The 18,099-nt window shown below is 38.7% G+C and overlaps 1 long non-coding RNA gene across 1 annotated transcript; it reads right to left on the bottom strand.

Annotated features, from left to right (window-relative positions):
- Positions 1 to 168: 168 nt before the first annotated feature.
- On the bottom strand, positions 169 to 17,691 carry LOC142652298 (uncharacterized). The gene is made up of 3 exons (XR_012847788.1): positions 17,445 to 17,691; positions 4,334 to 4,446; positions 169 to 720 (listed from the first exon to the last, which is right to left on the bottom strand). It is a non-coding gene; the product is annotated as an uncharacterized LOC142652298 (long non-coding RNA).
- Between the last annotated feature and the right edge of the window lie 408 nt (positions 17,692 to 18,099).

Raw genomic sequence — 18,099 nt, 5'->3', positions numbered from 1 at the left:
TTAAGTTAATTAATATTAAGAAATTGTACATTTAAGTGGAAAGCGGAGATTAAATGCTTCCATTTTCTCCAAGCTCAGAGACCTGTGAGGAACAATGCAAAGCTGGACTGGCAGGACAAATTACAACAAGTTGCTTATGGGCTCATTGTTGATCGCAACATCGTTGCTCAAGGAAACCTCATTGAGTCATCATTGATAATCGGATAAAGTCAGTTCTCATGCAGACACCAAAGCCCTGTGGACAAAGTCCCTATGGCTCCATATTCTGGAGATATAGGCACTCCATCTACCGCAATATGGTGCCTTCGTATGGCAGTGTATTAGTACTAGAAGCTGGGATTCTAAGGGAGAGAACCGCCACAACACGGCATTCGATGGAATATGCCACCATTTTTTTCCCATTCCCTTTCATATGAAATAATGAGAAAAGACCTCCATGTGCTTCTGTATGAAAATGAAGGCACATGAAGGCACAGTAGAGGTTGATAGATTTCAAAACAGATCCACTTTATGGATATGTACAAGGGGACTATATGAATAATTGTTCTTAACAAAACTTTTTTTTTTTTTTTTAAAGTTCCAATCTATTTCAGTTCGTACAAGTTTGTGCTGGTCTCTATAACCTTGTTCCTCCACTCCCATGCTCCTCTGCTTGTCTACGGATGGTCTATCGCCACAATAAGCCCCAAGGTCTTCTACAGAACTTTACCCATATTCTTCCTAAATGTCAAAATAAGATATGTTTTTGGATTATAAATCATCATAGGCATTCAAATATTTCAATAGACATTAAAAACAATTTCACTAGTTAAACATGGAACCTAAATCAACGCATAACTCATGTCCCTCTAGTCAATGTACACACAATAGTCAAACATAAAATGTCACATCTAAGAGTATTTCCTCTCGATGTTTGGCCAGTACTTCAGCAGTCAGGTAAAAAAGATCTAGCTGTGTGCTTTTAGCCGCCCTTAATACTGCGCTTACAGCTCAAGAACAAGAGAACTTCTGATAATAGATGAATGGAAGCAAATTTATATTACCTTTTTTTAAAGGTTATATTTTAAAGAAAAAAGAAAAGACAAAAAGAAAAGAAAAGCAGGTGCATATTAAATCAATGTCAAATGTATAAAATATATCGAAGGAAAAAACAACATAAAAATACTGAAATAATTTCAGAAAACAACTGTACATAACATCTCCAGAACTGAGGGCAATGTTTACAGGGTGAAATAGAAAAAAAGAGAATAACAGAGATAATTCATTGTGTGTTTTAGTTTCCACAATTTAATGGAAAATTATTTTATTAGTAAATACTAGACATTAAAAAATTAATAATAATGCTGCCGCCTATGGATAACATCTAACTATTATAAAACTGTCCTCTATGGATAACTATTTAGCTATTATATAACAAAAATATAACTACTATAATAATGCCTCCTATATACAAGAATATAACTACTATAATACTGCTCCTATATACAAGAATATAACTACTATACTACTGCCTCCTATATACAAGAATATAACTACTATAATACTGCTCCTATATCAAGAATATAACTACTATACTACTGCCTCCTATATAGAAGAATAGAACTACTATAATACTGCTCCCTATATACAAGAATATAACTACTATACTACTGCCTCCTATATACAAGAATATAACTACTATAATACTGCCCCCTATATACAAGAATATAACTACTATAATACTGCTCCTATATACAAGAATATAACTACTATAATACTGGTCCTATATATAGGAATATAACTACTATAATACTGCCTCTATATACAAGAATATAACTACTATAATACTGCTCCTATATACAAGAATAGAACTACTATAATACTGCCCCTATATACAAGAATATAACTACTATAATACTGCCCACTATATACAAGAATATAACTACTATAATACTGCTCCTATATACAAGAATATAACTACTATAATACTGCCCCTATGTACAAGAATATAACTACTATAATACTGCCCACTATATACAAGAATATAACTACTATAATACTGCTCCTCTATACAAGAATATAACTACTATAATACTGCCCCTATGTACAAGAATATAACTACTAGAATACTGCCCCTATATACGATAATATAACTACTATAATACTGGCTCCTATATACAAGAATATAACTACTATAATACTGCCTCCTATATACAAGAATATAACTACTATAATACTGCCCCTATATACAAGAATATAACTACTATAATACTGCCCCCTATATACAAGAATATAAATACTATAATACTGCCTCCTATATACAAGAATATAACTACTATAATACTGCTCCCTATATACAAGAATATAACTACTATAATACTGTCCCTATATACAAGAATATAACTACTATAATACTGCCCCTATATACAAGAATATAACTACTATAATACTGCCCCTATATACAAGAATACAACTACTATAATACTGCTCCTATATACAAGAATATATCTACTATAATACTGCTCCTATATACAAGAATATAACTACTATAATACTGCTCCTATATACAAGAATATAACTACTATAATACTGCTCCTATATACAAGAATATAACTACTATAATACTGCCCCTATATACAAGAATATAACTACTATAATACTGCTCCTATATACAAGAATATATCTACTATAATACTGCTCCTATAAACAAGAATATAACTACTATAATACTGCTCCTATATACAAGAATATAACTACTATAATACTACTCCTATATACAAGAATATAACTACTATAATACTGCCCCTATATACAAGAATATAACTACTATAATACTGCTCCTATATACAAGAATATAACTACTATAATACTGCCCCTATATACAAGAATATAACTACTATAATACTGCCTCCTATATACAAGAATATAACTACTATAACACTGCCCCTATATACAAGAATATAACTACTATATTACTGCTCCTATATACAAGAATATAACTACTATAATACTGCTCCTATATATAAGAATATAACTTTAATACTGCCCCTATATACAAGAATAAAACTACTATAATACTGCCTCCTATATACAAGAATATAACTACTATAATACTGCTCCTATATACAAGAATATAACTACTATAATACTGCTCCTATATATAAGAATATAACTTTAATACTGCCCCTATATACAAGAATATAACTACTATAATACTGCCTCCTATATACAAGAATATAACTACTATAATACTGCCCCTATATACAAGAATATAACTACTATAATACTGCCTCCTATATACAAGAATATAACTACTATAATACTGCCCCCTATATACAAGAATATATCTACTATAATACTGCCCCTATATACAAGAATATAACTACTATAATACTGCTCCCTATTTACAAGAATATAACTACTATAATACTGCCCCCTATATACAAGAATATAACTACTATAATACTGTCCCTATATACAAGAATATAACTACTATAATACTGCCCCCTATATACAAGAATATAACTACTATAATACTGCCCCCTATATACAAGAATATAACTACTATAATACTGCCCCCTATATACAAGAATATAACTACTATAATACGGCCCCCTATATACAAGAAGATAACTACTATAATACTGCCCCTATATACAAGAATATAACTACTATAATACTGTCCCTATATACAAGAATATAACTACTATAATACTGCTCCTATATACAAGAATATAACTACTATAATACTGCCCCCTATATACAAGAATATAACTACTATAATACGGCCCCCTATATACAAGAATATAACTACTATAATACTGCCCCTATATACAAGAATATAACTACTATAATACTGCCTCCTATATACAAGAATATAACTACTATAATACTGCCCCTATATACAAGAATATAACTACTATAATACTGCCTCCTATATACAAGAATATAACTACTATAATACTGCCTCCTATATACAAGGATTTAAATACGTCATTATTATTATGGGTCTGTGGCAGGGCCTATTATTGAGGTTTTATGGGTCTCACAGTTATTAGAGGGGCCTTTGACAGTCGCTATTATTTGGAGCTTGTGGCGGTCAATGATTGTGGTTTTTGCATTCGTCATTGTTATTGGATGGGTCTGTAGCAGTCATAATTCGGGTACTGGTGGTTGCCACTGTTAAAGGGGTATTTCCACAATCACATTTTAGGTAGCTGATAGAATTTTCTATTAAAAATAATGCAAATTTGAGCACATGAAAAAGTTGTGCATGATTTTATATGAGATTAGCATGGAAGATAAAAAGGTTGCAGATTCTGAATTGCATTTTCTGTTAAAAATCCGAGCTTACACGGCCATGTCAGGTTGATAGAGGGAGTCGAGAAGACACCAGCACCCTGGAGGGACAGGTTCACAGGGAACACCCACTGAGCTCTGAACCTGCAGCTTCGCAAGCAGAAATGTCTGAAAAAACAGGCGTAGAAAATAAAATAAGTAACACAGAAATCAGCCAATAGTATAGTGCAGCCTGAACTTCTCCTACATAGATAGATACGTATCTGAAAATGAGTGCACATAGCATGTAAAGGGTAAATTACAGAGTTTCCTTCTTTAAATGAGATTTAATGTAAGGTTCTGTGCTAATGCTTCTAATAGCTCACCATTAATGGTAAAATTTGGACACTAGTGGGGGGATATTTTAGTGGGCAAGTTCTCTATGGTCACCCCTGGTTGAGCACAAGCCTTGTGCCTTGAATAAACCTTTTAGGAATGTTAAACTACTTTAATCTTTTCTGCAACGTAATCAATGCAGATCGCGGTCTAAAAAAGTCACCAGAACAGGGGTCTCGGGTTCCCCCCTCCTCCTCACTTTCACGATTGTAGTCAAACATGCAGGCAGCTGTTCTTATAGGACCGACGCAAATAAATAGGTGATAAATGTATATGGTGGGTAAAAACTTTTTAAAGCCAAAATTGTTTTTTGTCCTTAAGGAGTTGATCACTAAGGCGTGGGCACACGCGAAACAGCCGTAGGCTTGAGCTCCACATCCGCACTGCTTTTACTTGTCATGCAATTAATGAATAATTCGACGTAATGGTGAATGGCATGGATTTTCTCTACCAATATTATTAAAAAATTTACAATGCCCCTCTGCCAGCGTCTATTTCGGAATATAATTTCTTAGGCTTCTTTGCAGGTCACGTAAAGGTTTTTGGCTATTTTATGATGGTCTTTGGACTCTTGGACTACAAACTGGGCAACTGAGAGGAATTTAAAGAAAGTCTTGTTCTGACTTAGATTTTTCTGTCATTGAGCTGCAGTCAGATGGAATGTTTTTTCTCTAATCTATAACGTATGTCGTTGTTTAAAATGTTGTATTCCACTTGTAGCTGTAAGTTAAATGAATCGAATACAAGGAACAAGGACGGCTGCAAATTTGCTTTCAAAGGCAATTCTAGTAAAAGATTGGGTATTAAGATCTCGTTACCCTTTTGGTCTCCTCTTGATAAGTTACTGTTCCTCCTTCCCTCATTTACTGCTATATCTTAATCAATTTTATGATGATCAGGGACAAGAAAATGAAAAATTGATTTACAGAGAAATTCAGTGTCACCAAGGAGACCGTGGTGCACAATGCCATCGATTATATTCCATCAAATCCTACTATGGTATTTATAAATGACAGCCCTGACACAGAGAGACAGACATCCGGCATAATAACAAGGCTTGGCTCTCGGTCGTCGTTCAGTGTGGATTAGCCCATGTCTAGAATTGTGTTTTGACAAGGACTCAAGGTCATTTTACTGATCCAAAAACTACAACTTGGGACGTAGATTAAAAATAAGCAGCAAAGAACGTCTTTAACCTCAAGATTAAGGTATTGCATTATCAGCAACTCCTATTTTAAAGCATACCTGTCTTCTACTTGATGGCACCTCCATACCAGCCACATTTGATCTCCCTTGGAAACCAAATACCCTTTAAATGACACTAAGTCTTTGGACAATTTTATCACTATTGTTTAACTCGGCAGTTATATAACATCTTTTGCTCCCTTCATGCAGCCACTTTGGGCTGGGAAGAGGCTGACTATAATGTTCCTCAAAGGAATAAGAGACAAAGTCCAGAGAAATGTCCGCTCTCATGATCCCTTCTCCAGTGCCGAGAAACTCCAGAAACCTTTATGTCCATAAGTTGCGATTCTTCCTAGAAAAGTGGATCCTTTGAACCGAAAATTGGCGCTGGCTAATCTGTGGAGTGTAATCTGAGAAATCTCCTCGTTCTTCACCCCTAACCCCCCCTACAGTAAGGGGTTACACAAACCCTTTAAATCGGACTGTGCCCACATCTCCTGTGTTTTTTGTCTTTATGTGCTGTTCTCTGTTTGTCTTCCTCCCCTTCGTTCTGTCTCCTCCCTGGTGTGTTTTGTACCTGTTGCTGGTGCAAGAGGAAGGAGGTCATCGTACGATCAGCTCTGGCAACAATAAGGTAGCTTAGCAGGGCGTCATGTTGGATGCCCTGGGCTTGAAGGGTTGAAGAAGATCTTTCCCTCAGATGCAGGGTGAGGAGTAGCTTGTGAACCAAAGCGTTGGGTCGCAAGAAGGAAAATAGAGGGCACATAAGTTATAATTAAGAGGTGGCAGCAGATTGCGGGCCAATGTGGTGGTGACCGGAGTTGCAGGGATTGGGACCTGCTGCGTGTAGAGAGTTAGCAGATAGTCAGTGCTCTAGAGACCGTTTAGACAGTGAGGTGGGGACAGTGAGAGTTGTTGTCCCGGTTGGAACTTGCTATGGGGCCTGAAACTGCTAGAAGAAGTGGACTAGTAGGGCAACAACTTCCAGAATCATACCGCCTTCTCCTCTTGAGCAGTAAGGACGCGTGTAGAGAAAAGTTGTAGATGTGTCATGTCAAGCAGTAATTTATCTACAAAATACTGTTGTGATATTTCTGTTGTTATTGCAACTGTGGTCATCTTCAGCGGTCCCTAAACAAATGGTACCCCCATTTAGGGCCTTGAACAAACGACAGTTTGGGTGTGTCACCCCGTTGTCTGGGACCGTTCTCTTGTTGTGGTGTAAATGGTATGCAACACACACATTACACGTACATGACCGAAGAAATTGGGATCCGAGTAGGTAGTGGCATATAGTATAGAAAGGGAGGAAACCTCCAGCTCACCGGTCTGATGCGTCTCCGGACTTGCCGCTCGGATCCCCGCTACGGCTGGCGGTATGTAATGGAGAAAAAGAGAAAATGATCCAGCGCTGAGTCGTGCTTTGATTTAAAAAGGAAGAAGTGTTCCCACCTTTATTGGGGAAATAAGGTTAGAAATAACGGGAGACGCAGTCCCAAGATATATGGTAGTTCTGGGTGGTTACCCTGGCCTACGCGTTTCAAGCACGTACCGTGCTCTTAGTCATGGCAAAGAAATGTGGTAGGTAGTGGCATAGTGACCATCATGAGCTACGAAAGTGAAGTTCATTCCTCCCTTAAAAGTGATTGGTGTACCCTAAACTTAACAGGGCAAGCTGTGTGGTAGCTCCTCTGCGTCCCATAGCTGCACGGTTGGCACAGGTTGCAGAACCTGTAGAAACTTTGGCGCAGCCTGACTTGGTAGGAACCCTTGCTGAGTCGAAATTCCGGACCCCGGTCTGAGGGCTGCTATCTTAAGTGTGAGTTCCTGCAACACCCTGTTATTAATTAAAGAGTCACCTGTAACTTTTAACATGTCATTGTGACATTTAAGAAGTTTTGATCGGTGGGGGTGCGAACACTCAGACCCCCTCTGATTGCTAAAACAAAGTGCCAGAAGCGCTCAGGTGAGCGCTGAGCCGCTTTGTTTCTAATTGGCTCTGTTTGGGTTTCCTCGGATGGTTGAGTGAGTGGTGTATAGACTCATAGACTTTCTATTGAGCCCGTACACCGCTCGTCCGGTTTCCCGAGGAAATCTGAGCAGAGCCAATCAGAAAAGCAGCTGAGGTGAGCTCAGGTGAGCTCTTCTGCCGCTTCATTTTACCGTCGCCGATTAAAACCTCTGACATGTCGCGATGACATGTCAACATTTTATGAACGTACAGGCACACTTTAAGAAAGGTCTTGAAACGTTGGTGTGTTGTGTTCTGTATGGACTTCCACCAGGCTGAACACCATATTAGTTACATAAATATGTAATAAGATAAAAAAATATATATTAATATGGAAGGTTAAAAGACAAAATAAAGAAATAATTTCTTGCACATCCCAACGCAGTTCCTTATATAAAAAATATGACACTTGAAACTTTATTACTATTTTGCCTTCTCACTCGTACAGGAAAATTGTTGCATTGCATCCAACTAAACTAATCCTTAAGGCTTCTTGAATATTTAAAATTTCCCTTTCAGTCAACAGTATGGCTTGGCAGAACTCCACCGAGAACAACTCTGACAACTTGTTAAAAAAAATAGACTCAGAAATACAAGAGAAACTTTTATATCCAGGTGCCAATATTTTTGTTTTCTTATAGTTACATAGTTTGTACGGTTGAAAAAAGACACATATCCATAAAGTTCAACCAAGGGATGGGAAAAGGGAAGGTAACATTTCTACACGTAGGAGCTAATATTTTTTCGCTCTAGGAAATTATCTTTGCCTTTTTTCTCAGCATCTCCTGTCCTTGCTGTGACGGCTCCTGCGGTGACTATTCCATAGATTCACTGTTCTCACAGTAAAGAAGCCTTGTCGCCTCTGCAGATTGAACCTTTTTTTCCCCAGACGGAGAGAGCGCCCCCTTGTTTTTTGAGGGGGTTTTACATAGAGCAGGATTTCACCATATTTTTTGTATGTGCCATTCATATATTTATATAAGTTAATCATGTCCCCCCTTAGTCGTCTCTTTTCAAGACTAAATAGGTTTAATTCTATTAAGCTTTCCTCATAACTTAGACTCTCCATGCCCCTAATTAGCTTCGTTGCTCTTTGTATATTTCATCCTTTTTATGAACTGGAGCCCAAAACTGAACTGCTTATTCTAGATGAGGCCTCACTAATGCTTTGTAAAGTGGTAATATTACATCCCTGTCCCGCGAGTCCATGCCTCTTTTAATACATGACAATATCTTGCTGGCCTTTGAAGCAGCTGATTGACATTGTGCTGTTATTTAGTTTATGATCTACAAGTACACCCAGATCCTTCTCAACAAGTGACTCCCCCAGTGTAGTGCCCCCTAGGACATATGATGCATGCAGATTATTACACCCAGATCCTTCTCAACAAGTGACCCCCCCAGTGTAGCTCCCCCTAGGACATATTATGCCTGCAGATTATTACACCCAGATCCTTCTCACCCATCAATCAATGACCAGTCAGCGTCATACACTCCTCAACATCTGCACGCTCCTCTCCTGAAATATTCTGTGCTGCTGTGAACTCTGCTCTTACCATTACGTAGCTCTCAGTCTGTTACCTCTCCTCCACTCCTGTCCTCAATAACACCTTGAGAGGGACGCGTCACCAAGACAACGGTGACGCGTCCCTCTCTTGACATCCAGCCCGACCTCCCTGGATGACGCGGCAGTCCATGTGACCGCTGCAGCCTGGGATTGGCCTGTGATTGGCTGCAGCCTGTGATTGGCCTGTGATTGGCTGCAGCGGTCACTTGGACTGAATCCTCATCCCGGGAGGTCGGACTGGAGGAAGAAGCAGGGTGTTATCGGTAAGTAGGAACTTCTATTTTTTTTACACGTTGATGTATATTGTGATCGGAAGTCACTGTCCAGGGTGCTGAAACAGTTACTGCCGATCGTTTAACTCTTTCAGAACCCTGGACAGTGACTATCTCCGCCGAGTTCGGTCAAAACGTGTTCGGCCGAACCCGGTGAAGTTCGGATTCGCTGCGAACCGAACTTTTCCCGATGTTCGGACCGAAACTGGGTTCGGTTGTCCCGGTTCGCTCATCTCTAATCACCACCTTTATATCACTTCTCACATACAGACATACACCACCGCCTTCATATCACTTCTCACATACATACACCATCGCCTTCATAACACTTCTCACATACAGACATACATGACCACCTTTATATCACTTCTCACATACAGACATACATCACCACCTTCATATCACTTCTCACATACATAAAGACATACATCACCACCTTCATATCACTTCTCATATACAGACACCACCTTCATATCACTTCTCACATATATACATGATCTTCATATCACTTCTCACATACAGACATACACCACCGCCTTCATATCACTTGTCAGATACATACACCATCACCTTCATATCACTTCTCACATACAGACATACATCACCACCTTCATATCACTTCTCACATACATACAGACATTCATCACCACCTTCATATCACTTCTCACATACTGACAACACCTTCATATCAGTTCTCACATACATACATACATACACCACAGCCTTTATATCACTTCTTACAAACTGACATACACCATCACCTTCATATCACTTCTCACATACAGACATACATCACCACCTTTATATAACTTCTCACAAACAGACATACATCACCACCTTCATATCACTTCTCACATACATAAAGACAAACATCACCACCTTCATATCACTTCTCACATACATACATGATCTTCATAGAATTCTCTCCCCCAGCACAGCGAACCCCTTTCCTTTTACGTGCAAATCATCTACAGAATACAGTTTGTACCCCAATGAAAAGTCTGCCCAGTGTTCTAGGAACCTAAAGCCTTCTCCTCTACACCAAGACTTAAGCCATGCATTTAATTCCCTGAGCTCCCGCTGTCTTTCCTGTGATGCGCATGGCACAGGCAGTATTCCTGAGAATACAACCTTGGAGGTCCTTCCCTTCAGCTTCTAGCCCGGTTCTTTAAAATTATTCTTACGGCTCATCCACCTACCATGTATTCTTTTGTTGGTACCCACATGGACCACGACAGCTGCCCCTCCCAGTAATTTATCCACTCGTTCCACCACATGCCAAACCCTGTCACCAAGTTGACAGCAAACCATTCGGTTGAGGCGGTCTTGGCGACAAATTATTCTATCCGTCTTCCTGATTATAGAAACCCCTTCAACTGCCAATTGTTTTGCCTTACCTGCATTACCATCCTGCCGACTACTAGCTGGGCTGTTCTCCCAGCTGTTAGGGGGATCAGTATCCACTAGGTAGTCAGGTATTGATTCTTCTATACTTGAGTTAAAGTTATCATCTACGTTTATTATCTATATCAAACAATTAATTATATCCATACAGCTCTCATTAGTGGATCCTTATGCCTAAATCGGTTTGGCTGCACTGGGGTGCGGAGTGTTAGAAATCTCCCCATTCTTCAACTGAAAACCCTCAGCAAGAGGGTATGGTCTTTCCCAGTTAGATTACCAGGTCATGGTCCCCAAAGTAGTCACCAGTTGGCAGGGGTAGCGCATGGACAACGTGCAGGAGAGGAGTCACAACAAATTCAAGGGTTAATACCAAGAGACAGGACAATGGTGTGAAAAGCCAAAGGAAAAAACCTAGACATAAGCAGGAGACGAGTCAGGGGTCAATAACAAGGTGGTCGAACTACAAATAACAAGCGACAATACCAAAAGGAGCAAGATGATGGCAAAATCCAGAAGGCATGTGTACAAAAATCGGCAGTAGTTCCATGCAAAATCTCTTTTTAAATTTGTCTCCGGGTGTGATGTCATCATAATGGATCATTTGTAAAAAAGATCCAATGCGAACAGGGCGCAGTGAATAACATTAATTATAATATCAACGGTGTGAATATAATGGAAGGTTAACAGAAAGGTAAAAATGTCGACCATTTTTTTTAGTAAAAGATTAATATTAATCAAAATCAATGTTTAAGAAAAAATTCTACAAAGAAAACTCTACCCAAGAGCTGAAAATGTGATGTTTTTAGAGACCTTCGTCTACTGCAGAACATTATAGCCTACAATACCACTGTACCACTCGTATGGAGCTGTAATACACTGGTGCGCATGAGCCCTTAAAAGGGTTTTCTGGGATCTAATGCAAAATGAGCAAACAGCAGGAAAGTGTATAAAGAAACCCACAAAAAACATATACTCAACTGTTCAATCCATGCCGCTCCAGCGCTGCCACTGTGGTATTCCTACCGGTCTCTGTTGACATGCTGCAGCAATGACGTGCCTTTCTTGTACTTGACCCCTTAGCCAATCACTGGACTCAGCGGTGACGTGCCATTCTAGCTAGCATTACCGCTGAGGCGCTGATTGGCTGCAGCGGTCAAGTGCAAGAACGGCAGGTCATTGCTGCTGGGAAGTCAACAGAGACCGGCTGGGATCGCTGGAGCAACGGGGATTGAACAGGTGAGTTCATGTTTTTTTATGGGTTTTTTACTTTACTTTACTGCCGTTTGCTACATTTTTTAGTTCCAGGAAAACCCTTTTAAAATGTCTTTTGACTCCTAAAAATCAAGGTAAAACTGTAAAAGAAATTCTAGTTCAATTACATTTACATTTTAATATTTTCCTTTAACATCTGTCATCAGGGGTGACCCCAGCTGCTTCCATTGCAGCGTGTGTAGTCTCGCACCATGTGACTATGGCAGCCAACAGCTGTGCACAACAGTGATGTCACTTTTGACAACACGTCACTGCCGTGGCCAGTGATTGGCTGACACGGTGACATGTCAACGGACAATGTGTTTGCATTCTCTGCTATTTTAGCTTGATTTTTAATATTTAAAAAAGTGAGATGGCGTTACACTCTCTTTGATGTACCCAGGTGACAACATCTTTTTCTATTACGACTAAGACAGATTCTGACAATTTTCAGAAATGGGGACAAAGTATATTAAGTGGCACTAGACAAGCTTTAAAAATAACTGCTGGGTTTAGATGGGCCAAACGGGCAGCATGAACAACGCATCACATAATTCCGGCTTGGCACCTTCTCTAAACAAGACCAAATCAGCGCCTGAGATCGGGCCTATAGGACCTCACAGGAGGGAGGTTAACTACGTACATTTCTCTTTCTTTTTTTTTTTATAATTTTCGTTTATTTCAAAACATATCTACTATAGATACAAAACAACTTGTAAAATATCATATTTCAAATAATAAACCTAAAGGAAAAAAAAGGGTACACAGCGCCACATGGTGCAAGATAAACCTGATGGAAAAGGTTGAAAAGAGTAAAAATAGGTGATCGCGCTCACCTTAACAAGTTGTACAAATCAGGTACAACACTGATGTGAGCATGTAAGAATGAAACAAATAGCTGCTGCTCCCCAATCCAGATGCCGGTATCATGGAAGCGTGGTACCGTAATGTAATAGTAAAATAGGAAAAAATGTATGGATATACAGGGGAGCGCTACTAATAAGTAAACGGGTAACAGTGGTAAATTCCTTGATTTATTAAATATAGGCAACGCGTTTCAACACAGGACATGTGTCTTCGTCAGGCCAAGGAAGAACAAATAGTGCAAAGAGACATCTTAAATAATAAGCCAAACATGATTAAAAAATCCACAGCAGCCTGAAAAAACCGCGAAAGCAAAGCTCATGGAGAGAACTGTCAGTGACGTCATATAAACAGATGTTAACCCCTTAGTGACTAAGCCTGTTTTGGCCTTCAGGACCAGCCCCATTTTTGCCAATCTGACATGTGTCACTTTATGTGGTAATAACTCCAGAATGCTTTTACCTATCCAAGCGATTCTGGGATTGTTTTCTCGTGACATGTTGTACTTTATGATACTGAAAAAATTTTGTCATTAAATTCAATATTTATTTGTAAGAAACGCCAAGATTTAGAGAAAATTAGCAAAAATTAGCATTTTTCTAAATTTTAATGTATTTACTTGTAAAACAGATAGTAATACCACACAAAATACATACTAGTTTATATTTCCCATATGTCTACTTTATGTTTGCGTCATTTTTTGAACATTCTTTTATTTTTCTAGGACGTTACAAGGCTTAGAACTTTATCAGCAATTTCTCATATTTTCAAGAAAATTTCAAAAGGCTATTTTTTCAGGGACCAGTTCAGTTCTGAAATGGCTTTGAGGGCCTTATATATTAGAAAGTCACCATAAATCACCCCATTTTGAAAACTGCACCCATCAAAGTATTCAAAACCACATTCAGAAAGTATTTTAACCCTTTAGGCGTTTCACAGGAATTAAAGCAAAGTAGAGGTGAAATTTACAAATTTCATTTTTTTTCTTCAAAAATTCATTTGTAATAAATTTTTTCTGTACCACAGAAGGTTTTACCCAAGAAATGCAACTCAAGATTTATTGCCCAGATTCTGCAGTTTTTAGAAATACCCCACATGTGGCCCTAGCGCGGTCATGGACTGAAACACCGGCCTCCGAAGCAAAGGAACACCTAGTGGATTTTGGGCCTCTATTTTATTAGAATATATTTTAGGTACCATGTCAGGTTTGAAGAGGTCTTGTGCTGCCAAAACAGTGGAAACACCCCAAAAGTGACCCCATTTTGGAAACTATACCCCTCAAGGAATTTATCTATGGGTATAGTTAGCATTTTGAACCCACAGTTTTTTTGCTAAATTTATTTGAATTAGTATGTGAAGGTGAAAATCTACTTTTTTTGTGAATAAATTAGGAAATTTTAAATTTTTACAAGGAATAAAGTAGAAAAAACACCCCAACATATGTAAAGCAATGTCTTCCGATTATAGCAATACCCCATATGTGGTAATAAATTGCTGTTTGGACCCACAGCAGGCCTCAGAAGAGAAGGAGCACCATTTGGATTTTGGATTTCTGATTTTGCTGGAATAGTTTTCAGTGCCGTGTCGCGTTTGCAATGCACTGGAGGGAAGAAAACCGTGGAAACCCCCCAATAGTGACCCCATTTTGGAAACGATACCCCTCAAGGAATTTATCTATGGGTATAGTTAGCATGTTGAACCCACAGTTTTTTTGCTAAATTTATTTGAATTAGTATGTGAAGATGAAAATCTACTTTTTTTCTGAAAAAAGGTAGCCATTTTTAATTTTTACAAGGAATAAAGGAGAAAAAGCGCCCCAACATTTGTAAAACAATTTCTCCTGATTACGTAAATACCCCATATGTGGTAATAAACTACTGTTTGGACCCACACCGGGGCTTAGAAGGGAAGGAGCGCTATTTGGCTTTTGGAGCTCAAATTTAGCTGGAATGTTTTTGGGTGTCATGTCGAATTTGCCCCTGAGAGACTGAAACAGTGGAAGCCCCACAAAAGTAACCCCATTTGGGAAACTACACCACTTAAGGAATCTATCTAGGGGTATAGTGAGCATTTAGGCCCCACACGTCTTTTGCAGAATTTATTAGAATTAGGCCGTGAAAATTAATATCAACATTATTTCCACTAAAATGTTGAATTTTTTCAATTTCACAAAGGATAAACGAGAAAATGCACCCCAACGTTTGTAAAGCAATTTCTCCCGAGTACGGCTATACCCCACATGTGGTCATAAATGTTTTTTCATTAGAAAGTAATTAACCCTTTACGAACTGATTCATGTTTTGCTTTTTCGTTTTTCCTCTCCGCTTTCCAAGAGCCACTACTTTTTTATTTTTCTGTCAATAGAGCGGTGTGGGGGCTTATTTTTTGCGGGACGAGTTGTCGTTTTTATTGGTACCATTTTTTGGTACGATGCCATATCGGTGGACATAAACGGCTGTTTGGGCACGCTGTAGGGCTCAGAAGGGAGGGACGCCATTTGGCTTTTGGAGCGCATATTTTGCTTGGTAGTAGCTCTGGCGTTTTGCTGGTATTTCAGTTTATAATGTTGGGGCACATGTAGGCTGGGCAGAGTACATCAGGGGCATAATAAGAGGGTATAATAATGGGGTAAATAAATAATAATCCACAGATATGTGGCCAGTGTCGCACTTATAAATGGCGCCCGATCTTATCCACTTTTGGAACGCTCTGCACATTTTGCATCGCCATAATCTGGGAGCCGGAACTTTTTTTATTTTTTCACCACCGGAGCCGTGTGAGGGCTTATTTGTTGCGGGAAAATCTGTAATTTTCATTGGTACCATTTTGGGGTACATGCGATTTTGTTGATCACTTTTTATTCAATTTTTCGGCAAGCAAGGTGACCAAAAACCATCAATTCTGACAATGATTTTTATTTATTTTTGACAGCGTTTACCCTGGGCTATAAATGACTATTATACTTTATTCTGCGGGTCGGTACGATTACGGCGATACCATTTGTATATACGTTTTTTTATGTTTTGCAGCGTTTGCGCAATAAAATAACTTATTTAGAAAATAATGTCTTTTCTGTGTCACCGTATTCTGAGAGCCATAACTTTTTTATTTTTCAGTCAAAAAAGCTGTGTAAGGGCTTGTTTTTTGCGGGACGGGTTGTAGTTTGTATCGGTACAATTTTGGCGTACATGCGACTTTTTGATCACTTTTTATTACATATTTTGTGAGGGGTGGTGACCAAAAAATAGTGATTCTGGCATTGTTTTTCGTTTGTTTTTTTTGCGGCGTTCACCGTGCGGGAAAAATAATATTATAGTTTTATAGTTGGGGTCGTTACGAACGCGGTGATACCAAATATGTGTACTTTTTTTTTACGTGCTCATTTTTTTTCCTATAATGAAAGACTTATTATAGGAAAAAAAGCAGTTCTTGTTTATGTCACTTATAACTTTTATTTTTACACTTTTTTTAAAACATTTTTATTCTTTTTTTTACTTTTTTCACTTGTCCCACTAGGGGACACTTAGACTTGCAGCTCTGATCGCTGCTGGAATACATTACACTACACACGTAGTGTAATGCATTTCAACTGTCATTGTGACGTGACAGTCACACTGACAGGAAGCCTACGACGTCCACCCTCGGGGTGGTCCTCATAGGCTTCTGTACATGGCAACCCGGAAGCCATTGTCTGGCGTCCGGTTGCCATGGGTACCATCGCCAGCCCCCGTGATTTCACATGGGGGCTGCCGATCGGCACTAAAGACCTTAATTGTGGCGTTCAAAATCGAGCGCCGCAATTAAGGGGTTAACTGCCGATATCAGCGGCGACAGGCCGCTGATCGGCAACGGGGAGAGCAGGGCTGACACCCTGCACAGTTAACCGCCGCTGCGGTGTAGCGCCGCGCGGCGGTTAACTGTCAAAGCAATGACGTAACTGTACGTCAAGGTGCGCGAACTCACTGCTCACCATGACGTACAGTTACGTCATGGTGCGTTAAGGGGTTAAATGCGGGACTCGCAATCCAGCCAAAAAACAACAAACAACATCACTAAGTGATCCTGCAATTAATACTGCATCATTTTGTTGATGCATGTAAAATGTCAGAACAAAGTCAAAATAAAAACGGGATACGCAATATTACATTATGCGCTGTGAAAATAAAAAAGCAGAGGAACACATTTAAAAGACAGCAGGAGAAACAATAAAGAGTTAAAATAACTCCGTAATATCTACGTGTGTCCTGGCTGAGTCCACAGGAGAAGCGCAGGCAGTGGAGGAATAAATCAAGCTGTTAGCGAACGGCACGAAAGAGTTCCATGTAGTTATGGCAACGGAGCAGAGACGGAGGCCGCAGAGGGCCAAAAAGAGAAAAAGAGCAAAACGAGGTAAACAGAACAAGATCTCCAGAGGGAGAAAAGAGTTGGAGGGACGGGAAAAGGATGGGTGAGTGAGCAAGGACATATAGGGGAGTTACAGATACCATGTAAATAGATAAGAGCACATATTAAAAAAGGATTAAATAGTTGAATAAAACAGTCGCAAGGATATTGTAAAAGGCTGATAAGTTATAAAATATGGCAAAATAAATTAAATACAATTTAGGAATGAAACACAGAATGAAAAAAAACAAAAAAAAACAAAAAAAAAAACAAAAAACAAAAAAACAAAAACAAACATTTCGTTCAATTAATGAATAAAATAAATGTGCAATTAATAAATAAAAATAATAAATTGATGATAATAATAATAATGCATTGATAATACATAGTTCATAAATATTACAAAAAATGCCAAAAAATTACATAGGGAAGTAAAAATACTTCAACATATGTAAACAGAACAATATGATGTGTAGTGGGTTTAATCCAGTGAGGATTCCGATAAATCA

This window comes from Rhinoderma darwinii, chromosome 5 (genome assembly GCF_050947455.1).
Source record: "Rhinoderma darwinii isolate aRhiDar2 chromosome 5, aRhiDar2.hap1, whole genome shotgun sequence".
NCBI lineage: Eukaryota > Metazoa > Chordata > Amphibia > Anura > Rhinodermatidae > Rhinoderma > Rhinoderma darwinii.
This window is presented reverse-complemented; position numbering and strand designations above follow the sequence as displayed.